Source organism: Enhydra lutris, unplaced genomic scaffold, assembly GCF_002288905.1.
Source record: "Enhydra lutris kenyoni isolate GAN:26980312 unplaced genomic scaffold, ASM228890v2 scaffoldscaffold40, whole genome shotgun sequence".
NCBI lineage: Eukaryota > Metazoa > Chordata > Mammalia > Carnivora > Mustelidae > Enhydra > Enhydra lutris.
The window spans coordinates 13,217,722-13,239,907 of NW_019154124.1; the positions used below are offsets into that span (position 1 = coordinate 13,217,722).

Consider the following 22,186-nt stretch of genomic DNA (forward strand, 5'->3'; position numbering starts at 1 on the left):
CATCGCAGGACCCTGGGATTATGACCCAAGCTGAAGGCAGACACTTAACCATCTGAGCCATCCAGGCATCCCAGGAGGAGTTGTCTTTAAGAAGCTACAATACTGGGTATAAATTATACATTTATAGGTCTCTTAAAATTGGGCATAATTCAAATAAACAGAACTTTCACTTATTTACAGTAACTTTCTTCTTTATTAGCCCTTGGACAACATATTTTCCCACTGACTCACTTTTTTAAAGCTATCTTCAAATTCTAAAAGACATTTCATTATATGCATATGCGATGTTATCTGTCCTCTTATGCAACCTTGTGGACCACAACCAGGTATGTGCAGGCAGGCAAACTCAAGGTCTGGAAGTCTCAATATTACTTGGTAATATTGCAGGTAGTACAGAACACAAGGTTAGAAGTTCTTGCCTCAGACTAGAAAAACCCAGTCTTGTAAGATCTATGATATTAATGTTGGCAACAGGACATGTGGTATCTTTTTCTTAGCTTAATTTTGTCTTACACCTCCCTTACTGGAATATTTTATACTATATGTGTCTATGAAATTCATTCAATAAAAGTATATAACACAAGGTTTTTTGTGAGGATTAAATTAGTTTATATATGCAAAGCATTTATAACATATATGGACATTGTCAATGCTACATAACTGCAGTTACTGCTTGCTCTCTCTCTCTACACACACACACAAACACACACACACACACACACACGCTTTAATAGTTCTCTCTAGAATTGATGTTCAAACTCATTATTTCCTACAACAGATTTTACAGTATTTGAAAGCCAGAAATTTATCCTATATCTCTACAGTGTTCATTAAAAAGAGAGCACATATGAGATACATATGATAATCATAATCATGTTTCTGGGTCCTGACAGGAAATAATGCATCCCAATATAAACTGTACCAACAATTAGTGCACTTTTTCTTTATAGTGTTAGAACTGACATTTGAGTAATGGCACTAAAAATCTATGCTGACATACCTGAAACTGTGAGATGTAAAGCATAGCACAAGTAATTTCCCTTTAAATGAAAGTTATAAACAAATTATAAATGAGTCTGCATTATCACTACTTCCACCGAAGACGGACATGCAGTATTGATCCTCCACTACTATTTATGACATTATGTTATTTTCTTCCTTTTCTTGTATTAATGCAGTCTCTATTTTTTGTTTCAACCAGATAATGAATATTTTACATCTTCATTAGTCTGTCTTCCTGCCAATACAAGTTTACAAATATCTTCTCAGTTCTTCGCATAGATGGAATACTTCAGACAATCCAACATGATGATTCCAGAATGTGTTACAGGAGAATGTAAATATTTGAGAAAAATAAATAGTAACCTGAAGCAAACTACTTGGGGGGCCTACAACAATGTCAATAACTCTTTCCCCTGTTCTCTTTAACTTTCCTGACTACTTAGGCATTGTGCTTCTGGCTAAGGATGGCAGTAGAAGAGCCAAAATTCTATAAGAAAAATTAATCCTGTGGTTTTGTTCTGGCTCCTTAACAGCAATAAATTCAGGGATACCAGATATATGAAGATAACGTATTTTCATTAGATTTCTAACCTAATTGTGGATCCATGTGGTTCAGATAAAATGCATTCATGTACACAGATCTGAGATGCTCGTCATAACCATACAGGACTTTAGTACCCTAGAGCACTATTCATCATGAGAATGAGCCACATTCATGCCTAAAAAAATAAAACACAGTTTTTAATTTGGAGGGAAGAGGGTTTAGGAGCTCTTCTTGAGACCATTTGAGGCTGACTTGAGCCAGGGCACACTCAGTCTTCTGTATCACTGTTTTGTTCTTCTGTGGAAATTTAGATACCAAGTCATTGTCTTTGGTAAGTTGTCCTGGGTCATACTGTGTTAATGTTGGCTAGTTTGCTTCCAGATTCTTATGAGTTCAAGTTGTCCAAACAACTCTCCCAATTTTCTGAACTAGGTTTCTTATGTGGCCTCTATTTTGACTTCCTACCCTAGTCATCAGCCTACTGGCCCATTTTCCTAGACACCTAAGGTTCTGCAGATGCCTGAACCCATTTCTCCAAGCCCAGAGAACTCCCAAGATTTCTACTTGAGTTTTGTTTTCAAAACTTCATTATTTATTTATTTATTTATTTATTTTTAAACTAGTCTCCACACCCAACATGGGGCATGAACTCAGAACCCCAAGAGCAAAAGTCTTATGCTGTACCCACTAAGCCAGCCAGGTGTCCCTGAAATTTTCCAAACTTTAACTGGGGATTAAAAAAATTAAAGAACTACCCCAGGTGTGAGGGCTAGGAAACAACAAAGTTAAGTTTACAATCACATCTAATCATATTTATTTAATTCCAAAACTCTTGTACATATTCTCTGAGCTATTGCTTTTGATCTAGCTTATGCTTCTTTTTCTGTGAATATGAGAAAAAGACCTCTAAACCAAATCTCAGAATCGTAACTATGTTTTGCTCTCTTCTTTGAGTATTCAGAGGGCTACACAATTTTGTTAACAAATATTTTGAATGTACCAGAACTAAATATTTGTGTTTGCTATGTCACCATTCCTGACTGTTTGAAACCCCTCTTCACATACCTCTATCTGCAGTACTCAGCTTTACTAAGTACACTAAGCCAGTCATAGGTCTCTGCCCTCCACCTACCCCGTTTCCTCTCTGCCCCAAACTCTGACCACTTTGCTTCCTTGTGAGCAAGGATTCTTGCTTGGATGAAGCTCATGATATGTTTTAAAGCACAGGAGACATAACTGATACACAAGCTATATATAATAAATAATAAAAACATTGCTAGAAAATTGTTAGAATCTCAGCATGACTGCTTTTTCTTGAATGTTAGACTAGGAATTAGACCATAATTTAGTAAGAAATGAGGGTCCACTAGACGTTTGGATAGGTTGAAGTGGTGTTTTAGGAAACTTTATGGTAGTACCGCAGTAGCGGGTAAAACAAGAAGCCATTTTGGCCTTCCACAGCATGAGTGAGAATGGATATGAGAAAGGGACTTCAAAATTAAACAGTATTAGTGTGAGCCTGTTACAATGGAATATGAAATCATTATCCTCTGGCAAATTTGGGGGAATTTACATTTTTGAGTTAAGAAGAAAAAAAAAAGAATGACTTATGAGTATCCAGCGAGAAAGAGATACTATCTAAAATTAGACTGAAATGGGAGGCCAAACACAACTCAAAAAAATTAAAAACATAATTGAAAAGAAACTTGAAGTGCCAACTGGCACCTAAATAGAAGGAAATTGCTTTAGCTGGTGAGTGAGAAAATAGGAATGATGAATTAGCCGAGGTTTGGTCACCAGAGGACTTGCTAGAATGTTTCAGAAATGATGTGAATATTATATACAAGAGCTTATTGAGAATATTTACAACCTTAAATATAAGCATTACCTAATCGTTGATGTGTCCATCAAATCACAGTTACAGATTGTTTATCATACACATAGAAATGACAGATTATAAGTGAGAAAAAGTCAAATTTATGAAAGTCATTTCATATTCCTTAATTTAATTTTCAGCATATTGGGCAAAAATGCCTGTCAAATGAATTTCACCAGTTTTAGCAAAAGGTATGATGGCAACTTTTAAAATACAGTATTAAGTATGTTATTTTAAAATGTGTTTTCAAACTCTCTTATCTCTATTCAACTTTCCTATGTATGTGCACATTGCACACACAAATGTGCAGTTATCAACTTCTTAATGGTACAGATCACTATATAGGTTTTTTAAATTTCCTAGAACCTAGTATTTTGCCTAACACTGAGTAAATTTGTCAGAAAACAGTAATAAACTAAATCCTGTACTTAAGCCAACAAAATGTCTGTTATTTTTTAGCAATAGTTCCTGGGTCTTTAAAACTGGAATTTTTCTTCTAAGTATTCCTACATACATAGACCTCTGCTTGAAAATACATATGCTTCTATTTGTAATTCCTAATATAATGTAATTCCTAATATAATGTCACAATTAACAAGATGATCTTTAGCTTTATGACTATGTCTGTACAAGAGTATGAAAGTCAAAGCTAAAGTAAAAGTGATTCAGTGGTCATTTGAAATGTTTAAAATATTTAATTAAGTCACCAAATATTCTTTTTTTTTTTTTTAAAGATTTTATTTATTTATTTGTCAGAGAGAGAGAGAGGGAGAGAGAGCAAGCACAGGCAGACAGAATGGCAGGCAGAGGCAGAGGGAGAAGCAGGCTCCCTGATGAGCAAGGAGCCCGATGTGGGACTCCATCCCAGGACACTGGGATCATGACCTGAGCCGAAGGCAGCTGCCCAACCAACTGAGCCACCCAGGCGTCCCAAGTCACCAAATATTCTAACACACACACACACACACACACACACATATACTCAAACACACTCATGAGGACTGATTAACAAAATTACATCAGCGTTGTTTTTCAGTCACAGTTATGAAATGTCAAGTTGTAATTTTAAGGCAGGGAACCCTTTTCCCAGTTTTAAACCATATTAAGTGCTTGTTTATATTTCTCACAGTTTAACAGACTGATTGGTGTATTAATTTCTATTTTTTGTTTGTAACTTGATTCTTTTAAGCAACAAATATGCAAACTATTTGAATTGCACTAGGACTGCTTTAAAAATGGAAATGGTGGCTAGGTAACTCTTACTTTGTTCTTATTCTTCAAATGTTTTTGAAGGGGCACCGGGGTGGCTCAGTCAGTGGGCATTTGCCTTGGGCTTGGGTCATGATCCCAGGGTCCTGAGATGGAGCCCCCCACTGGACTCCCTGCTTGGCGGGAAGCCTGCTTCTCCCTCTCCCACTCCCCCTGCTTATATTCCCTCTTTCACTGTGTCTTTTCTGTCAAGTAAATAAATAAAATCTTTAAAAACAAACAAATAAACAAACAAATAAATAAATGTTACTGAAGAGGATAACCAAATTAATTGATATAAAAACTTCTTTGCATTCAACTCAGCAGAGAACCATTACTTTTAGACCCTCCTTCCATATTAGCATCCTGTTTATTCTGGTGAAGCTGCATGTCATCGCAATTTGGTCCTCTTGGTACAGAACCAGGTCCTTACAGCCATGGTGATTTGTCTGTAAGGTGGAAGTATACCAAACTACCAAACCACCTGAGGGAAACAGAGACCTTCCCCAGGAGATAAACACACACATACACACACATACATGCATATATACATATGCATGTATGTATATATATTCAACATATATATTCATATACATACTATGTATGTATATGAATATATATATTCAAATTTATATTTGTATAACTATAAAATAATATAATTATATAATATAATTATATAATGTTAAGTGTATAATAATATTTATACATACATATAAATACGACATATAATATCATTAATGTAATATGTATTACATATAAAATATGTAAAGAAAATACTCAGCATATCTATACATACACATAGAGATATATAGCATTGTGTGTGTGTGTGTGTGTGTATTGTGACATTTGCTGTCCCACCTCCAGTCTGAAATGGAATGGTTTCCCTGCAGTAAGGGAATGAAGCCCAGACAGTTTTAGGTCCAAATGAGATAGGAAGGCTCAGTGGACTATTTAAGTGTCTGCTTCAGTAAAGTCTGAGGCAAATCTCTATCCCTCTCCTTCCTAGTATTTTACCTCTTAGGCTAAGTTGAGTTCAGTTTATGTAATTCTCGTCCAAAGGGTTTCCTTGACTTTCTCAGGTAGACAGGCACTTACTATCAGAGTTGTGAACAATTTACAGCCCTCTATTACTCTACTTCTTCTTTCCTCTCAAGACAGAATGTCAGAATAGAAGCAAAAGGGTTATTATTATAGGCTTAACCTAAATGTGTTCTGATTTACTTTAAAGAAAATCATTTGCAAAGTTTGCTCCTTTAACAAATATCAAATTACTTGAAATTCACCTCCAACTAATCATGACCCACCAGTGTATCCACACCACTCTTGAGAATTCCAATGCCACCTCAAGGAAAATGAATGGTTCTAATTTGCTACTCACACATGGCTGATCATTGAGCAACCTCAGAGGGACTCCTCCTGCGAACACACTGAATCTTACTGTACAACTAGTAGAAGGCTTTTCTTACTCTCAATGCTCTTTGCTCCCTCCTCTCCTCTTCCTTCCTTCCTTCCTCCCTTCCTTCTTCCCTCTCCCTCCCTATCTGTACCCTTCCTTCCCTTCTCTTTTTCTCTCTCTTTCTCTCTTTGGAAATTCTCCTTCCTTCTGAAATCCTGGATCAACAAATAGCCTGAAATTGTCAGCTGGCTAAAAAAATTTATATATATACATACATACATACCAGATTATTTAGTAGCGTTTATCATTGTACAGAATTAGAACACTCTGTTCCTGGTATATCTGATTTGGTTTAATTGTTGGAATTAAAATGCTAATTATTTGATACATAACTTTAAAAATATATGTTAAAAAATAAAATAAAAATATATATCAAGAAAACCTAGGAAGTGAAACACAGCTTTGAAGTAGCTTATATTTGGACACAATATCCATGTCATTAGTTCATATAAACCCTGATCAAAACTGGGCCAGATACAGGCATATGAACTGATGGAGATGGGAATTATGTGAGGTTGGCCTTTTAGCATCACAGAAATTTTAGAGCTTCCAGGGACCTAGGAGATAATATAGTCAAACTCTCCAATTTTAAGGATAATTGAATTTAAATCAAGAGAGGTTAAGGGAATTACATTAGAAAAAAAAAACAGCTAATTGATGGCAGAGCACAGATTAAAATCGGGGTCACCTATCTCTCAAGTCAAACAACTTGCCTCTGTAACATGTTCTATGTTAGCCTAAAATAAAGTTAATGAGATAAACATTACATTATTATCATTTAAGTTCGCACAAGGCAACTATCCACACAGCATTTTACTTCCTTTAAGAAAAAGTTAGTTGCTTGATATTTCTTTGGGATTGGACTCTGTGGCAGAAATAACTTTTCACTAAATATTGACTTTAGTGTCCTTAGAAATATGCATGCTTTTGTCTACCAACTTCCACAGAATATATAAACAGATTATAGTAATTATTTTATAATAAAAAGTAACTTTTTAAAAGAAGCATCATATAACTGCTGAAAATAAGGATAAAGCATTTTCTTTAGGATGAATTCATATTGTTTCAAGGCAAAAAAACGTTTTTCTCTCCTACAAAACTTGTTGAGCAAGTACAGTTTGAAGCAGGAATATTTAGATGGAGAATATGATTTGGTATCCCCCTGAGGGAAGATCAGTTTTCAAAGGATTAAGCTTAGAAATCTTCTCAAATGATTTACCTGCTTGTCTGGTTGGTCATGAGAGTTGAGGTGGCACTGAGTCTTGTTTTACTTTTCTACCTGGGTGGGCTTAATCTTATGAACCAGGTACAGAAATTTTTGTGAATTATTTTGCACTAAAACTTTGCTCTTGGCACGATGGAAAATAAAGACTGAAACACCTGTGTACCAAACACAAACAGCTGTGTGCCTTACAGACTCGCTGCAGCGTATACCACATACCAGACCTTTGTTTGACCTGCCCGTGAGAGTGAATGCAGGAGAAGAGTGAACCAAGGGAAGATGACAAATCTGAGAGCTAAATTCCACTCCCCTGGTTCCTCCCAGCAAGTTTGAAGGGCTTTGTTCTTTGGGATCTAGTTTACTATTCACTGGCTTGAGCCATAATCTTTCTTTTTTTCTGTTCTTATATAAAACCATGTTTTATTGATTCGTTTTGCTTTCCTGGTTGGTAAACCTCAGGGACACACGAAGATTGGTGTGTGTGTGTGTGTGTGTGTGTGTGTGTGTGTGTGTACACGCGCACGTGTGCACGCACACGTGCGTGTGTGTTTTAGGGGGAAAAAGGGAATAAGAGACAGCTGCAAATATTAAGTTTTAAAATAATCTATTAATTAACGTTTTTTTAAAAATATAATTAAAAAGAAGCACAATTTATAGACAGAAATTGTGTTTCGTGAGTTCTAGCCACAGAGCAATTTCTATAAGATGGAATTTTCCAGTAGATTATTTCTTTCAATCTCTGGGGCAGCTGTTCACCTGGTGAACAGGCTGGTATTTGTCATAGGACTAGGACCCAATTTCTCTGCTTCTATTCATTCATACTTATGAAGCAATTTGCTATCATGGGACAAACTGAAGAACCATTATCTTTCTTAAGACTTACACAGGGACTATATATTGTAGACAGTATCATTTTCCTCCTAATCTCATTCTGATTTCCTCTCTCCTCTTTTTCTTTCTCTGCTTAATATTTAGTTACCTCCTCTGAAGTACACTAATTTTAAAAAGACACAGATATATACCCATTTGAAGCTACTAAGATATGGACCCACAAAACAAAACTGGTTCAACAGTTTCAACCTGAGTCAAAATTAATACTTCTGGACAATTCCATTCACTAAATCTTGAATGGAAATATCAATATGAATAAAGGAAAAAATCAGATCATCAGGCTTATAAAGAAGTTCTATCTGGTTTTTGAGTATTATTAGAAATTCATTTTGCCAAATGTCCAGGTAATTCTGGTACTTGGGCATATACTAGCAACAAAATCATAAACTTCCCAAAGTCGCTGACTATCCTTTACTTTACAGCGATGGCCCTCACCTTTAACCTTAATCAAAAAAGATACAGGAGGGTCTGGTGAAGTGGGCTCAAATCTGGCAATACTCTTCAAAGGTTATGTCTCACTGAAACCCAGACAGAAAAACCATTCCCAGAAATTCAGGAACACACACTACCAAAGAGGCAAATATTATGATTATAATAACATGCTTCTCATAATGCAACCTTTGTCTTTGATGTGAGGAAATAATATGTTATACATCAGGACTCCTTCCAATTACTAAATGAAATTACTTAGTGTGTTTGCTTGTCAACCATGTCTGTCCTGTTGAAAGATAAACCCAGAGTGTCCAGCACCTTGGCTGTCGCAGCTTGGATAACTGATGGAATTTATGAATATAATAACTAAGACAGAACTTTCAATTAGCTTGGTAAAGTTATACCACAGTTTATGTCTATCGGGCCATTATAGTTGATCACATTAAAAAAAAAAAAAGAAAATTTAGAACTTGTGAAAAGAAAGCCAGATATATTCAAGATAATGTTACATGCACCTGTTGTTCATTTTATGGAATTTGAAATTTTTTTTTGCAATAACTCAAGATCTAATACTTTTAGATGCTTGTCACTTTACTAGTTTGTTAACCCAATAATTTGTAATCACCTATAATTATATCCATTTTATATCCATTTTATCAGTGGATAAATGTTTTTATCCATTTTATCAGTAATCAATACTAAATTTAGCTGAGAAATAGCAGTAATAGAGTAAATACATTTATTATTCAATTCAAATATGTTAAGTGACTTTGGCTAAAAGAACTTGATTTAAGGAAGTAGGCAACAGAATAAAACTGTATTGGTAATAACACCTTGGCACATTTTTAAATATCATTTTCCCTCACCAATAGTATTTATTGGCTTTATTTTATTCTTCAAGTTATATCACTCATATTGACTGTAAATGAGACTGGATTATGAAGTCCAGTGCGGAAAGATATTTTCCCACACTTCTACCAAGTTAACCATAGTACAGGCAGGTCAGATTACACCATTATCTCTGAGCATCTGGAAAACATACCATATAGTCCCTAGGCACCAACAAGAAACTCTTCAGGGAATTTTCTATTTTTCTAGCCTAGCTTTTTTTTTCACCTTAAGAAATAAATAATAATAATGAGCTGAAATGTAAAGGCAGTTATTTTCCAACAATATATTATATCATCCAAATGGCAACAGTGATGATTTTCAACATTGTACTTCTGAGGGTATGTCTACCTCATTTCAGAAATATGCAGTATGCTTAAAATTCATAGATAGGTAGATAGATAGATCGATCTATATGTCCATCCTAGAATCACAGATTTCATATCGACAATATACCAATATTATTTGTCAGGTTCTTTGTTAACCAGGCTTTTGTCAATGGATTAATGTAGGAGTGAAAATTATAATACCGCTATTCCAGAAAGGTCAAATAACTGAGCAAGGGAAATCTAAATCCAACTAAAATTTCAAAAAATGCTTCTTAAACTTAGGTATTCTTTAAACTTAGGTATTCATATCAAGGTCAATAACATCTTAGAAATAGTGGTATACTAGCAATATTCCTCCATCCTAGCAATTTCCAAAATGTTTTCTGTGGGAGATTAGTTTCCTGGAATATTAGTAGTCATTACTCAGTAAAGTTTCTGAAATTTAAGATGCTTAATTAATGGTGAAATAAAGAAAGTCAAACAACAAATCTGGCTACTGTAAGAAATTCTATGACTGTTAAGTATGTGAATGTGCAAAGTGAATTTTAGGAGAGTAGTAAAATGTGAAAGTTGTCCTACATTTACTTGAGAGTGGTATTTTTTCCCTATGGCATATTGGGAAAGTCAGTGTTCCAAAGACCACTTTTGGGGAAAAGTTGCCCCCACCTAAACGTTTCATCACTATGTGAAAAATACCAAAATATGTTGCAGGCAGTGCTGGGGATGCTGAGGGAGCAATTGTATATGACTGGACATTCTCGAAGTAGAACATATATACCTGCAATTTAAATTTTTGATAGCATTCCCTGCCAAATGTCTGCTATGTTTGGTAGGCTTTGTATCCTGCTCCATGTATTTTCTCCACTATGAAGAACGTTTTTTGACAGATAACTCTACCTTTCTTTGATTTCCAAGGAGGCATTCAGTTGCTGGTTCATTTGAGCCCTCCCCAAAAGTCCTACATGTCTCATTCTGTGGGTCACCCACATTTCATCACTCATTCTCCAAAGTTTGTTAATCTTAATTCTCTTCAGTTTAAATAAAAAATAATAGTGTACTTACATGAAATGGCAAAGAACAACGATGTAAGTCTTATTTCCTTCAATACAGACTCTTAGAGCTCAAAAGGGTTTCTGAGACTATATCCACATCTATCAATTTAGACTACGGCCCATTTTTAACCATTTCAATTTTATCTCTTGATTTTTCTGCTTAAATGTTAAGTATTTCCACTTTCAGACTACATTTAACTTGTCCCAGGTGAAGGTAAGTGGATGATCCACTCTGTAGTTTGCAGATTTGCCTTCAAGGCTCTCCAGGCTACCCTCACTCAGCTTGGTTAAGTGGCTTCCTCCTGTTGATTCTGCCTTTCCTTCGGTCAGTAAACAATGTGCAATGCAGGAAAGGTCTCTGAAATTCCTAACAATTATTTCCCCCTCTTCCCACAATTAGGGAGCAGTGAGAGGAGAGAGAGGAGGGAAAAATACACAGTTCTGCTTAGACTGTCACTTTGCATCAGGATGAGAGGGAACACATATTCCGGGCCTGAAAGGGGCTGCCGGGAATAATTAAACACGGGGCTCAGAGTGAACCTGGGAAACATTCCAGTTTTTCACAAGTCAGGTCTTCACTGTGTGATCTCCAACATAAAAAAAAAAAAAATTTTTTTTACCAGAGTATATGGTCATTCATCTTAAAATTGTATTCATGTACTATACTTACACATTACATACATTATTAAACACCCAGAAGAGAAATTTTAAGTTCATGTGGTAAACAGGGTGACCAAACGATTTATTTTCCAAACAGGGTCTCTTTTGAGAACAAGAGAGGGTGCTATTAATAATTATATTAAGACAACTGCTGTAAATTGGAACTCCCCGAGGCAAAGCTGAATGGAGGAAATGCCTAACAAAGAAGATTAAATTTAAAATATTTCAAATGTCTTACTAATTATACTGGCTTTATACTATTATTAGGTAGTATCTCAAAGTGCAATATACACTGGGGGCTAAATTCACCATTAACTATAGAAATATTAATCTATATTTCAAGTAGATATTTTGATTTAAGGGGTTTCACCTTACTACTTAGGAAGTCCAATTGTATCATCATTATTTTTTTTTTACTTATGGTTGAGACCGAGGAAGAATTAAAAGGGTTAGCTCTGTCACTTTTTGTTTTGTTTTCTTATATTCACAAAAACAAATTTGCAAAAACATTTTACAGTCTCTGTTCTGTTAGTTTAATTATTGCTGGGAAACATAATAAATAATAAAATCCATAAATCCAATCCACGTACCAGGCATTGATGACAGATGCTATATATTTGCTCTCCTTTGTGGAACTTCAAACTCTTACCTCAGGTTACCAGGTATTAATAATACGAGACAATCTGACATTTGGATGAAATAAAAGCACCAATGTGAATATAATATCACATATACGTAAACCTTTATTTACTTTGTAGTTTCAAGACAAATATAAACAATCGTTCTGATCTTTCCAAATTTCAATGCTCTGTACTGCTTGGGATGCACATACCTAACATTACAACTGTTTATCTAGACCAGTGTTTTGTTAACTGTCATGTGCATACGACTACCTGAAGTTCTGGGGAAAATACAGATTTCGATTGAGTTGATCTGGAGTATGGCCGAAGATTCTATATTTCTACCAACTTCTGAAGTATTGCTGGTCTAAGGACCACACTTTTACTTGCAAGACTCCTAGACTTAGACTCTATTTAATACAATAATTACTAGGCACATGTGCCTGATGAGGATTTAAATATGTAGCTAATCTAAGTTGAGATTGACTGTAAATGTAAAATACCATATTTCAATGGCAATATGAAAAATATTTCATTAATTTTAATATTGATGATATGAAACAATAATTTTGACCCTAATGATATATAAATGGTATTTACTATAGAGTATGGATGTATTAATGATTTTTAACATGACTACTAGAAACCTCAAAATTATTTGTGTGTTACACATTATCTTTCCCTTGTATGCTGTACTCAAGTTCACAGAACAATATCCTGATTACATAGTGATAGTGAGAACATTAATTATATGCCCCAACTAATATTTCCAGATTTGCCTTTTGCCATTCCTCATTCCATGCCCTAAGTTTCAGTTCCATGATATTATTTAGTATTCACCCAAAATCTACTCTTTTATTTGTTTATTCAGTAAATATTTATTAAGCATCTACAGTGAACCAGGCAACACTAGTAGGTAATGGGGCTAGGGCAGGGAAAGGGATAGATATGGCCCAGCTTCAATGAGCAAATTACCTCCAATTCTTATTTCAAAAAGGAAAATTCCTTTTATCTCTTATATCCCTCTCTCGCTTGCTTTCTCTCTCATTTTTTTGAAGGTACCCGCTAGCTTCTTAATCTGTACTTCTATCGTGACTTGTATGTATTTCACAAAGAGCATTTCCTAATGTTATATTTAATATATACTAGTAAAACTGTATTAACTACATGTTTTCCCAAATACAGATTGTTAATTAAGTCTTTGATGGTATGTATGATTTAATCACCATATCTCCCATTAAAAGCACAATTTCCAGCATATAGGTACTGAATAGACCAATTTTTTAGTGTAATCACTATTTCAAAAATAAGATGGTAAAAATTTTAAACATCAGTCACTTCCACAATCTAATTTTAAAAATCAATGTTTATTTTATTTTGATTGCCATTTGGCATGGTTCACTCTAGGCTTCCTTCTGTTATTATAAATACCTTATGTAGTAAGGTACTGTCAAGCTCAGCAGATTTAAAATCAACTCAGCAAAATTGGAGCCATACTTAATGATTGTATTAGACTTCTAGCAATTAATTTAGTCTTTTTGAACACTGGTCTTCTCATTATTAAAATGGTTTTTGGGGAGCCTGGGTGGTGCAGTTGGTTAAGCAACTGCCTTCGGCTTAGGACATGATCCCAGAGTCCCAGGATCATCGGGCTCCCAGCTCCGTGGCCAGTCTGCTTCTCCCTCTGACCTTCTCAGCTCTCGTGCTCTCGCTCTCTTTCTCAAATAAATAAATAAAATCTTAAGAAAAATAAAATGGTTTTTAATTACCACTGCATGTTTTTGTTGAAAAGATTGAAAGATTCAAATAATGAAAGAGTGCCCAGTTTACAGCAGTCCCTCAATAAATATGAAATCTAACTGGTTAAGTCTTAGTCATTTTATTTCCTTTTTAGTAATTAAATGTAAAATAATGCTTGGTAGGTAGTGCATTAGACCACCTTCATGTTGTGGGTAAAACTTATGGATTTATATTTACCTAACGTCAAGTAGTATCATTTCCCTCCACCTCAATTATTTCAGGTAAAAAACGAGGGGATTGGAAAAATAGCATTCTTCTATTTCTAGAAGTCAGTGAGTACTTGGAGAAGATGATAAAGTCTTGAAAAAAAATTAACAACACAAAGCTTTTTCTCCTCTTTCTTTTATTCTTCCCTTTCTCCCATTTCAGTCTAAAAGTCACTGCACAGTCACAGCTAATAATAGATTAAAAATGAATCTATTCTAGAGACCCTACAGACATGAAAAGGATAATAATGAAATACCATGAACAACTCTATGTCCGCAAGTTTTATAACCCAGATGAAATGGGCCAATTCCTTGAAAGACAATAATTTACAAAAACTCATATAAGAAGAAATGTGCTATGAGAATTGACCCATAAAGAAATTTAATCAATAGTTAACAACCTTCCAAAGCAGAAAGCATCAGGCCCAGATGGATTCAGGCATGAATTCTACCATACATTTAAGGAAGAAATTATATCAATTTTCTATAATCTTTTTCATAGGATAGAAGCAGGAGGAATACTTCCTAATTCATTTTATGAGTCCAGCATTTTTAATTTCCAAACTAGACAAAGAATTACAAGTAAAGAATATTACAGATCAACATTTCTCATGAACATAGATGCAAAAATCTTCAATAAAATATTAGTAAATCAAATCCAACAAGGTATAAAGTGAAGTACACATCAAAATCAAGTGAGATTTATTTCAGGTATCAAAGGCCAATTCAACATTCAAAAATCAATTAATGTAATCCATCACATCAACAGGCTAAAGAAAAACAACATGATTGTGTCAACAGATGCAGAAAAAGCATTTGCCAAAATCCAGCATCCACTTACGATAAAAACTCTCAGGAAAAAAAACAAAAAACAAAAAATTCTCAGTAAAAAAGGGATAGTTGGGGGCCTTCCTCAACTTGATAAAGAATATGTACAAAAAATGTACAGTGAACATCATACTCAGTGAGAAACTCAAAGCTTTGTCTATACAGAAAATCTAAAAAAAAAAAAAAAAAAATCAAAGAGAAAACTCCTGGAACTATGAAGTTATTACAGCAAGGTTGCAGGATACAAGGTTAAGAAACAAAAGTCAATCACTTTCCTTTTAAACAATGAACAAGCGGAACTTGAAATTAAACACAGTATCATTTAAATGAAATGAAATACTTAGATATAAGTCTAATGAAATATGTACTAGATCTATATGAGGAAAACTACAGAACTCTGATGAACTAAATCAAAGAAGAACTAAATGAACAGAAATATTATATGCTCATGGATGAATAGATTTAATATTGTCAGGATGTTTGTTGATCTATAAATTCAATGGAATCCTAATAAAAATCCTAGCAAATTATTTTACGGATATTGACAAACTGATTCTAAAGTTTATACGGAGAGACAATGGACCCAGAAAAGCCAATACAATACTGAAGGAAAATAACAAATATGGAGACCTGGCATTACCTGACTTCAAGGCTTACTATTAAGCTACAGTAATCAAGGCAGTGCAGTATTAGTAAAATAATAGACAAATCGATCAATGAAACAGAACAGATAACCCAGAAATAGACCCCTTCCTTAGATATAGTCAACTGACTTTTGGCAATGAAGGAAAGGCAATACAATGAAGAAAAGATTACTTTTCAATAAACGGGGCTGATCAACTTGATATACACATGCAAAAAGATGAATCTAGATCAGATTTTACCCTATTAACAAAAGTTAACCGAAAATGGGTCACAGACTTAAATATAAAATGTAGTGATAAACCCCTAAAAAATAACACAGGAGAAAACCTAGATGACCTTGGGTGTGATAATGACTTTTAAGACAAAATGCCAAAGGCTTGATCTTGGTGACTCAGCTATCAACTTGGTAACATGTGCTCCACTCTGGTGGGGATGTTGATAAAGGGAAAGGCTATATATGTGTGGGGGTGGGAGGTACATGAGAGATCTCTGTGCCTTCCCTTCAATTTTGCAGTGAATCTAAAAATTTTCCGAAAAAAATGAAGTCTTAAAATACTTGAATCTATTAATATGAAGTCATGGTTTAATATATAGGTACAAATATAGATACAGAGAGAGATGTGAAGCTATGTATGGGCATGCACATGTGTGAATATTTGTATTTCCTAGTTCTTTCTGTCCACTGAGAAGGCCTCTGAGTACCAAAATCCCCATTAACAAGAATTACATCTAGCACTCAGACCTTGGTTTCTACACACTATTTTCCACTGAAAGGAACCAGGGCTCCTTGAAGAAATAGCTAATTTCTGAGTTCCAGCAGAGAAAGTCCTAGAACATCATGTTGTCTCAGATAGTAATGAAGTACTTAAAGAATGATTTGAATATGTCAAAATGACTAAGGCTCTAGCTAAAAGAATGCTCATTGGTCAACTGTGGACAATTATAAAAATGTTTTTAAAATGCTGAATAAAATTGGCATCCATTGGTTCACACTATAATAAACGAGTAAATGAAGTGGGAGAAGATTAATATCTTTCTTACAGTAGAATATCAACTAATAAATATATTGGTATGAATAAAATCAGCAAATAATCATCTATAATGACCAAAGTAATACCACGGGCAAGAATTATCGATAGTTTTAAAAATTAAAGCGAGAAATGGGATGAGGAAAAGAATATTCAGTTAGTTTCAAAATATCTTTCTGCAAAATACTTACTGATTACAAAGAACAAAAGAAATGTACCTTTCTAGTGGAGAAATCTGGCAGTGGTCACCTTAATCAACTACTAACATTAACACCACCCAAAGTGGGACATATCAATATCATATGCTCATTGATAGGATACAACAAGGATAAGAAACCGTGCTTGTGCATTCCTGGTCAAAATGCTCAAGTTCGGTATAATCTTGAAGAAACATAGACAGTCCTGCATTGAGGCATTCTATAATATGAATGCCTTATATATTTTCAAGAATTTCAAGTTTGTAAAAATGAAGGGAAAATGAAGAACTGCCCTCATAGAAGGAGATGAGAGTGACATGACCACTGGGTGCTAGGGCCCATGCTGGATTGGATTCAGTTGTGATCACTGCCTGAGCAATTGGCAAGAGTGAATGGTGGGTGAAGGGCATGTGGCTGTTCTTTGTAGCATTTTTGCAGTTTTTTGGCAATTTGAATTTTTTTCAAATAAAATTAGTTTAAACCAAAAGATGAAAGCAAAATGAAACAGAGCAAAGCATTGTGTATGTGTGTGTGTGTGTGTGTGTGTGTTTAATAATAGAAGGTAATAAACATTTTTTGCAGGTAGTCAAAAGTATCCGAATTTGAAGCCAGTGTGTTCACAGAGATGTTTGGTATTGGTCTGCTGCTTATTTACTCCTGATGATTATATTTTTTCCCTTTCTTGTGCTGTCGAGTAACATCAAATTTATGTAGATTATTCCTAATATAATCATGTAGTATTGTCTGACCTCCCAATCTATTTAGATGTTCTTTGCTACATATTTTCCATAGCAATCTTTGTACAGCTCTATTAGCACAAATCAGTGTCTCTTGAGCTCAAATGTGAGCTCTTTGGTGGAAGGAAACTTACTGTAAAAGATCACTATTCCACTGCAATGACTATCAGAGTTAAAGTTACAGTATGCCCAGATTGTGAACTATGCATTTTTTATCAGTATAAAAGTAACTTTGTCTTATTTAATCTTCTTTCTCAGTGAAATGTCTGTACAGAAATATTAAAATTGCACTGTTGTTTTTGTTCTCATTTTAGTGATCAGATAGAGTTTCATCCATTATTTGGCTTTTAATTGTTCTTTTAAAATTTACAAAGCTCCAGGGGCACCTGGGTGTTTCATTCAGCTGAACTTCTGACTCTTGATTTCAGTGGTCATGGTCTCAGAGGTCTTGGCTTCTCCCTACCCAGCGAGAAGTCTGTTTGCCATTCTCTCCCTCTGCCCCTCTCCCTGCTTGCTCTCTCTCTATAAATAAATAAATCTTTAAAAAATACAAATTTCTATAATAGCAAATTTTAGGCATTTCATCTTTCAAATAGCATATCACTGAATTTAGGTTTTATTTTCTTTCCCCCCAAATAAGAGAATGTATCTTTTAAGACAGAATTTTCCCACTTGATTATAACTCATACACTTCTTTCTTCTTTTCTTAAATCCTGTGTATCCTTGACATCCCTTCTATTCTTATTATATGGGTTAGGCTTAATTTGATCTTAAATTCAGTGCTATGTAAGAAGACACATATTGTGTTTAAAATTTGCCTAAGTTTTTCAAAAGCATTTGTAAATGCTTTCAAAAGCATTGTCTCTAACTGTTTAAAGTTTTATTTTTTGGATAACTCAATTCTTTTTTTTTTTTAAAGATTTTATTTATTTATTTGACAGACATCACAAGTAGACAGAGAGGCAGGCAGAGAGAGAGGAAAGGAAGCAGGCTGCCTACTGAGCAGAAAGCCCGATGCGGGGCTTGATCCCAGGACCTGAAGGCAGAGGCTTTAACCCACTGAGTCACCCAGGCGTCCCTGGATAACTCAATTCTGATACAAGGATTATATTCTCTTTTTCCTTCTTCTACATTACTGAAAGAGTTGGATGGAGACATGTGAGATTGGTACAATAATCATCAATAGAAGTCTGTGGTATTAAAAGAGAAGGCCAGCTCTAGGGTGACCACTTGAAGAAAACAGGGGGCCATCTGGGGAGGTGGCTGGACATGATCCATTGCTCCTCCCAGGGAGTCAGGGCAGCTGTTTGGAAGTCAGTTAAAATCTAGAGTTAGTGTGTGAATAATTAAGTGGGCATCACCCAGGAGATATTTTTCGGTGGGACAGTAGAGGAACAGCTTATTCCTCCCTCCAAGAAAACAGGGGAAAATGGTTTAGTTCATCACCAGAAGCCTGGGTTTCTCACATTCAAACCGTATTTTTCTCAACTTGTTTCCACTTGAAATTATAATCAATTTCTCATAAGCTTTATTATTAAACAATATAATGTGGTGTTTAAAAGAACAGCCTTTCTAGCCACAGTTAATAGGTTCAAATTCCAACTCTTGTTGACTAGGTATTAAAGCGTCAGGATTTTACTTAACTTCTGACCTCAATTTCTTTAGCTGAAAAATGAGGATAATTTATGGATAATAATGAAATATCTTCAAAGATAAACTGAGTCACTACATATGACTATGTTTGGCTGACATGATAAGAACTCAATAAATATTCACTGTCATAATTAAAATGCTTTTTGATAGTGTTGTGACATTTTCCTTTTTTGTTTGTTTCACTTTTTTTTTTTAATTCTAGTTTGTTAACATATAGTGGAATACTGATTTCAGGAATAGAATTTAGTGATTCATCACTTACATAAACCCAGTGCTCATCACAATTGCCCTCCTAATACCCATCCCTCACCCACTTCCCCTCCAGCAACCCTCCATTTGTCCTCTAGAGTTAAAATGTCTTATGGTTTAACTCTGTCTTTATTTTTTTTCCCCTTCCATGACATTTTTTCTTTCATATCTTCATGGATAATTAAAAAAAAACAACAGAGAATTAGCCATTATATGTGTTCCCCAGAAGCTATATTAAAGTATAATTTCTTGACCATCTATTCAAATGATCTTTTCCATAATATTCAAAATTGTCTGGGCTCTTGACTGCCACAGGCCTACATTACCAAAGATGACACCTGTCAACACCCCCATCCACACCTACTCATCATCTTTTTCTGGAATAAATCCACCTTTTTCAATTAGCTTCAAAGTAAGCTCACATTTTAAAACCATTGCTGGACTCTCAAAGCTAGTTTAGAAGTCTTTTTTTAACCCTTAATTTTCTAGAGGACTATTTGTTGCATTTCTTTTTGTGGCTGTTACAAAGCACTTTCATTCTCTTTAAAATCACCACATCATTTCTCAAATCTCCAGAAATGTTTCCTCTCCAAAAGCTTTTGGCAAGCTCCTTTTTATGTTAGTAATTAAACAGATAGTATAATCATCTCTGTAATCTTTTTTCTCAACCTCAAAACTTGTTAAAATTTCATGCTATCTCTATTGACTTTCTCCTCCGTCTATTAACAAACATAGTTAAATCTGTCTAACCCTAAAACATCTTGTCATCTTCCCTTCTTAATGTTGGAAATCTCTACTCTCATTCTTTTGTGTTGCCTTCTTTACTTGTTAGATAACCTTGAACCAGGATTTCCTAGAGGATAAATATTTGTCTTTCTATAGAGTAGAAGTTGTGCTCTCTTTCTTCCTTTTAAAAATAAAATAAAGTATTACAACAAAATAAATTTTGGAAAAAAGTGAATAAAATAGTAAAATTATATAAGTTATGCAGAAGGTTAATATGGATTGTTAATCTTCAAAAATTATGTATGGGTGCGCAGGTGCATGAATGTGTATTTGTGTGTGAGAGGGTCAAGGTCAGGGGTTGTATTGGGTAGTCTGGCTTCCAGACCTATCTGAACACTTGTCTTTGTTGTCAGAACACCCAAGATGATACCATTCTAGAATTAGTATGCCAGTGAACACACGCTGACCACGGACACAATCGATGCAAACATAGATACACACATTTGTTAAACTGTGTGTTCATATTTCTAAATAAATGTATCAGGCTGAATTTATAGTAAAGTCTAAACTGAAGTGAAATTTCAACACCTGTATTCTCTTCTAAAGTCAGTGCTATGTAATATCTGTCTCTAAGTGTTTGCTTTACCTCCTCACTGACTGTGGTTAGTAGGAACAGCAAAGGGACCATTTATTAGGGAAATATTTAACCTGGTTCTCCTGATTGCCTAAAACTAGCTTCTCTTTATCATTCCCTAAGTACTACCTTTTCCTTTCTTTCCCCACCCCCCGCATATTACGATACAGGAGCAATCTGAAAAGTAGACTGAGATACTGAAACATCAGATTTAGCCCTACATCAATTCTACTTGACAATATTAGCAACTAACGTCATTAGACTTTTCCTACACAATTTTGGAGTGAGATCAGTCAGGGGTAGGTAAATAGATGGCCAACCTTAGAGGGTAAAATGCTTCATTTCCTCACAGGCATCAAAACTTAAAAACAACTCTCGGCCTTCAATTTGAGTGCCTATTTTGTAGAGTATTGAGCAATTCAAACGGAATGCTGTTTAATCCCCTTTAATCATTGTATGTATCCTATGAAGGGAATGACTTTTTCAAAGTTATAAATAACCAAGGTCATGAGGTAGGAGAATGTGCTTATTTTTTAATCTCACTATCAAAACTTTTTCCAAATTTCTAAATGATCTTTCTTTTCTGATTGATGGGCCTGTTAAGTTTGTGGGAATAAAAGCCAAACAGACATATATAAAAGTTTTCTTTACACACTAAAATTCCTATTTAACACAATGGTGTCACCAAACATCCAGTAAAGCTTTTGCCAATGTTTGTGTTTTCTTGCAATTAGATGAAAATCAAAGCCGTGTGACACCAACAGGGAAAACAGCAGGTCTCAATGTATGCTTTGTGGGACAGATTTTGTTATTTTTCCTGTACTCTTTTAAGTCTTGAAAGTTGTAACCAAAGCTTTAGTATTTGTGCTGTGGTTGTAGTGTTTTAATTTCTCCTCCCCCATTTTACTTATGCTGTTTATCTACAGTTCCCAGATGGCTTCAGAGAAGAAAATCAAACTTCCTTTACTATTTAAATACAGAAGACAAAGTAGCAGGTGCCTGAAAACCTATGGGAGGACATTAAACAAAAGGCATAAAGAATTCTGACTTTATGTTCTACTAAAGGCTTTTCCAGGAAATGAAAGCAATGCAGGTAAAACAAAGGTATCTAAGAAAAAAAAAAAAAAAGTGCATATTCATGCACATAAACGTTCACACACAGTTGGATTCCTAAAATATGTGATTATGGCAAGAAGTAATAAACCCAATTCATTTAACAGAAAAGTTATTATATTTCTTCTTAATTAAATAATAGGATGTAAA

General features: G+C 34.7%; 1 pseudogene; it reads left to right on the forward strand.

The window, feature by feature from the left end:
- The first annotated feature begins 284 nt into the window (after positions 1-284).
- The window catches only part of LOC111155247, a 42,897-nt pseudogene continuing 20,995 nt past the window's right edge, over positions 285-22,186 (forward strand).